The sequence below is a fragment of the Mastomys coucha genome, unplaced genomic scaffold (assembly GCF_008632895.1).
Source record: "Mastomys coucha isolate ucsf_1 unplaced genomic scaffold, UCSF_Mcou_1 pScaffold8, whole genome shotgun sequence".
Taxonomy (NCBI): Eukaryota; Metazoa; Chordata; class Mammalia; order Rodentia; family Muridae; genus Mastomys; species Mastomys coucha.
Window position 1 is genome coordinate 2,659,709 of NW_022196914.1, and position 5,952 is coordinate 2,665,660.

The 5,952-nt window shown below is 39.3% G+C and overlaps 1 pseudogene; it reads right to left on the reverse strand.

Annotated features, from left to right (window-relative positions):
* Window positions 1-5,705: 5,705 nt before the first annotated feature.
* LOC116084022 lies at window positions 5,706-5,820 on the reverse strand (annotated as a pseudogene).
* Between the last annotated feature and the right edge of the window lie 132 nt (window positions 5,821-5,952).

The window sequence follows — 5,952 nt, forward strand, 5'->3', positions numbered from 1 at the left end:
TTTGGAGGGGAAACTGGGAATGGAGAAATTTACATGTAAATAAAGAAAATATCTAAAAAAAAAAGAATCCATGGAAGTGAAACTTTTGCTCTACTGAGACAATATGTGTTACCTAAGACAGGGTTGAACAATTACTTGCAATGAACAAGAAAGCAGTATCCTTGAGGTCACATCTTCTGAGGAGTATTTCCTCAGGGTCAGCACATCAATGAAGTGCTTTACAGGGCCTAAGGCTGCATCTGTAGCTGACAGTTGTATTTGGAGGTGTGTAAGCACCTCCCATGAGGAACTAGTTTTAGCATCATAAAAGCTACAGAACTGAAGGGCTCATGGAAACACTCTAAAGTGTGGTACCATAAGACATCATTAATACAGGTTATGTTTTAGTAACAGTGGAGCCCTGAGATTTGGTTCTGAAGGCTCTGGATCAGATGGCTTGGCTGGAAGCAGAGTGCCACACACTGGAGAAGGAGCTTTTGTCTTCTGGAATATCTGACAAAAGGGAAACATAAACCAGAATGCATATCTAAGAGCATATAGAGTTAATCCTTTCTCTTTTAGTTCATTTAGAGTTATGTGCATTTAAGACCTGCATTCCTCTCTCTACTCATTGGATTAACTATTTAAAATGGCATAGCTGTCTTCATAGACTAGCTACCTACAACAATATTAAGTGATTGGCAAAAATTTGTCTGTAGCCATGTGTCCCATACTAGTGTCTTGCTTTCCCACCTGGGAATGAATTCCCTCATGCCTGTTTCGACCAGACTCGAGGCAATGCTATAGCACATGCAACATGATTTCTGGATTTTTAAAATTGTTGTTGATGCTATATGGAATTAGTCATTTTTCCATGCAACATTACAATTTTCACACAATGAATTTAATAGCATTTAGAACATGAACAGTGAGAAGCAGAAAGACAGTTTTGCTGAGGAACTCAAATACTGGATTCAAACTGTCCCTGGAGGATATACCAAATCCCCATTTGTTGCTTCCTGTTACTACTATCCAGAAAGATTATGTTTTTCTAAGCTGATGAAGGACAATAATAATTCACATTGTTATCATACAATGATGTAATCTCAATCTTGTTTGCCTGGTACTTGCCAGAGAGAAAATTCTGGAGGTTAGTGTGTGTGTGTGTGTGTGTGTGTGTGTGTGTGTGTGTGCATGCGTGCATGGGGATGTTTGAATGTATCTCTGGGGTAGGTCTGTGTCTATGGAGAGGTTCTAGTATGTGACTGTGTGTCTATCTGTGTGTCTCTGTCTTTGTTTCTCTCTCTCTCTCTCTCTCTCTCTCTCTCTCTCTCTCTCTCTCTCTCTGTGTGTGTGTGTGTGTGTGTGTGTTAATGTTGATAACATGCAGTGACTGCTCAATACTAATATATTCTAGCACTGAGATGTAGTCCAGTCACTGACAACATTTTTGAATATGTAAGTCATTATTGCCCCAGGCCATACCACTTTTTATGAGTTCCAAATGTATAGTCTGAACATGTCACCAAAGTTCCAAGATGAATTGTCATGTGAAAGAAATAGTATACTTAATTTCTATCACTCTTAAACTCCTTGGTGTCATTAAGAACAACAACAACAACAACAACAAATCTGTGAAATCTATTGAAGACAACACTATTACTTCAAATCCACATTCCATAGGTGAGTTTCAGTGTGGTGAAGCTCTTAGAAATGCATGGAATGTGCTGGTATTCAATATATTTCTCTATAATCCCCACCCTCAGCCACCCTGTGAATGTGGCCACTGCTTTAGAGACTTTCTTTTATATCTATGTATCCAGATCCTGTCAACAGAGACAAGATAGACACTTCACAAAATCTATTGCTTGCCATTTCTTAATATGGCATGACTGTTTAAAAAATAAGCAGACATCCAAACTATTTTCATAATTTCTTTTTATAACTATTATGGATAATTTCATTTGACTCATTATAAAAAGTGTATTCATTTCCTTAACTCCCTTCTTGCATTAATCAAATATTTTCTGAGCCAGAAGTTACCAATCTAAATATGCTGGCACTTTCTAAGACATTCCAACTTCCTGGAAAAGCTCTTGTACACTTGGTCATGAGTTTCCTTACTTTACTTATATTAATTTATATATAAACTAAGTTAGCATGCGAAATCACTATTGTATGATCAAGTCTATTTCTCTTTGACATGGCTAAAATGAAAAGAATAATATATAACTTGCAAATTTTCTAGTATAAATTCAAATATTTAAGTCGTGTATATTCCATTATTAGCATACCAACAGAATTATATTTAAGAAATCCAATCACTATCCACTGTATCCACAGGGTCACCTCAGAATTATCTTTTGTGAGGTTCATTTGGGGGGGGCAGTTGGGACAGGGTTTTTTTATATTGCCCTGGGTGTCCCAGAACTCACTCTATAGACCAGGCTGGCCTCAAACTCAGAAATCTGCCTGTCTCTGCCTCCCAAGTGCTGGGATTAAAGGCATGCACCACTACTGCCTGGCTCAGAATTATCTTTTATAATTAAATGTATCAGTCTTCTACAACTCCAAATGCTTTTATCATTCTTAGACTCTGTCTTGCTTTTCTCTGCTGTGCTAACTTCCTGTCAAGCACTCTTCCACCGGAAACTGCTCCAGGTTACTGGCCTGTGATCTGCACTGTTTCTAATACAGCGTGCAGTATCCGTCTGTCAACTCCAAACAATAGATTCTAGAGAATGGCATGATGGGAAGCAATTTTTTACTGAAAACAAAACAGATGAATTGCCTTAGACCCCGATAGTATAGAGATACTCCCCTAAAGACAATAGGAAAGTAGATGTTTCCTAAGCTTTTTTGTGTGTATGTATGTTGTTTGTTTTTGTAGACTGTTTGGTGTATGATTTATTCAAGGCTACATGCTTTTATTTAATGTTATGGCTGTGCATTTTCTTTTTTATTCTTAAAAGATCTTGAGGGAGGTGGGCTGGATGGTTTTTTTGGGGAGGGGGGAATTTATTTAAGTATTGAGTCTCATATAGCCCTGCTCCTTAAGCCTTCAATACTGACCACTCTGTTCCTTTTTGAATTGATGAAAGCCCCAAACCGCATATAATATGAGCCTTTAAGTCAAGGAATAAGACAATCTAGTAATGAGTCTGGAAGATGTATTAAGAAGTGGAGATGCTTCAGGGGTCGACATAATTTTTCCCCAAGCTTCTCTTGCTTATCCAGTGCTGTTTTTCTTCAGATGGACTTTAACATAATTTCTTGGACACTACTTAGAGACTTTAAGGCAATAATAAAACATCAGCATTATCCAACAAAAAAAAGGTACATCCTTCTGTAAAGCTTAATTTATTTTTCTTGCCCTCAGAGATCATCTTAGATATAGAACAGAGATAAGAGACCCACTAAATGTATTGTTTAATTGACTAGTGGTGCTATCACTTTCACCCTGGTGACTTAAATTAATCATCCCTGCACTTTAGAAGTTTAAGTGGAAATGTAAACTCGGTGCCATCTTGCATGTGTGGTAAACTCTAATAAACATGTAAAATGAGAATAAATTAACAAACTAATTTTGGTAAAATATAGAGTGTGCCAAGCTAGCAGAGAAAGTGTGTAGGGATTGGGTCCTGGTGATTGACAGCTGTAAGTATGCTCCAATGCTTGTGAGATAGTGGAACCAAGAGGGGCCTTCCACAATCTCCTGAGTGGTTATGGGGAAGGATGGATAGAGGGTTTTCAAGAGATTGCTGTGGTTGAAGAAAATCTTAGCAGTAGACTAAGTAACAAAAGGAAATAACTAAAACAGAAGCCACATGAAAACTTTTAAAAGTCACACAAAGAGATAAATAATAAAGAAGCTTTTTAAAAGTGAAAATGGAAAAACAAGAAATACAGATGAGTGACGATGGAAAGTCTTGTAAATGACTAAGGACTCCCTGTACATGAAAAAAAAAAAGTGGCTAAATCTCATTAAAAAATGAGAAAGACAAAATCAAGTCTTCAAGCTGAGAAACAGGAAAGGCAGGCATCTTCTCCACAAAAGAAAGGAAAACATAAAACAATCAAACAAACAAACAAACAACAACAACAAAAAAACCCAGTAACTATCATCTTGTATTATCTGCCCTTTTTTTGCCATGAGCCATTGTAAGTGTCCATTGACTGTTGAGTGAATGAACCAAGAGCCTTCTATTGATGATGTCAGTGAGGCTTCAGGGCAGGATGCTGCCCCTTGTGATGCTAACCATCTTCCCACTATATGTAATTACTGAACTACAGCAGGAAAACCTAAGGAGCATCCTCAGGAAAGCATGACTGCATTTACGTAGCAAATAAGATACTTATTAGAATAGAACAGGAAATGTCACAAAACCAGTGGGAACATGGAGATGACCTTCTCTTTCTGAACCCTGTAATGAGGTTAATAACAACATAAACTTCAGAGGATTTATTACGTGCACTTTATCCAGAACTAACCTAACTCTGTACATCAAACATTAAGCTAAGGCAGCTGAATACATGCTGGAATGAACTCAAATGCTCCCATATCTTCAGCTCCCTCTCCAGTCCTGAACTAACATAGATACCCTATGAATGACTTAGATATATGAGCTCCAAATCCCAGTGCTATGCAAATCAAAATACATGCACAGGATTTCTGAGGCCTAAATTTCTAAATATAAAACCAGAGCAGATGTTTCAATGAAAATTCTGGTTTTTTTTAACTGTTTCTTGGTTCTTTGGGAATTTCACATCACACATCCTAATTCCAGTCAGCTCTACCTCCCCTCAGAGCTGCCCCCCATCTTTGCAACCTCCCTGACAACAGAGGGGGGAAAGGTATCATTGTGGAAGCTGTAGTGTGTCTATAATTCTTTGCTTTCAAATATTCATTGCAATGACTTGTTGGTCTCGTACAAGGCTCCTGGCTTCTGCTACCTATCAATACTTTAACCTCACTGAGACGCCTTTAACCTGAGACTCACTGATATCCTGTTGCTGACCTATCTCATGGAAATTCTATAGTTTGGGATCTTGTAGGACTGGGCCCCTTCATATACTCCAGCAGCTCATCAATGAAGAAGAGGCTGAAATGGACATTCAAAGCCCAGGAACTGGACCTGAGAGGTATCTAAACTGATCAACCCAACAGCTCTCCCATTCTCACACCCTCAGACCAGCATGCCAACAATTCCTACCATCCTTGCCACCTCTACATGCTGCCCAGGCAAGGTGCAGAGCCCAGTCTCCTGAATGCGGGTCGGGGGTACCTCTCTTGCTGTCATGATGCCAGAGCCAGCTTTCCTGCCTGCCATAGGTGGCAAGGGACAAGGATTGGAAAGGGCATTTCTCCCTCTCCTATGTCACCATGAGACAGACAAGTAGCTGAGCAAGCTCACCCATGCTCACTCCCTCAGGAATGGCTCACACAGTATCCCTGCCACCAAGGTCAACTCTACTGTGCTGCCCAGGCAAGGTACAGGGTATGTTCTTGAAAGTGCTGCAGCAGGTGAGGGGCAGTTCTCTGGGTCACTGCTACCCTGCACAGGGCTGAAGTTCCAGGCAGGGATCTTCTGTTCTCTACCTTGCCCCTATCCTTGGAGCCTGTTCAAGCTTCCCCAGTGCTGAACTGGTGGACATCTCAGGATAGCTCCTGGTCTGGGCACCATGGCCCTAGACTGATAGCCATCTCAAGCTTGCATTTTTTAGAGAATGTTAGACTACTATAGGTCAGAACACTGTAGACATTGCTTCTTTTCTTTCTGCTACCTACTACTAACACACATGTGACACAGCAGCCACACTTATCATGCCTCAAGGGGTGAAAATTCTGTTTTATAGCAAGAAGTAATAAAATGACAGTATTGTTCCTTTGTAAATTTTTTAATTAATTTTTTTTTGATTTTTTTTTTAATTTTAGATATTTTCTTTATTTACATGCGAATTTCTCCTTTCCCA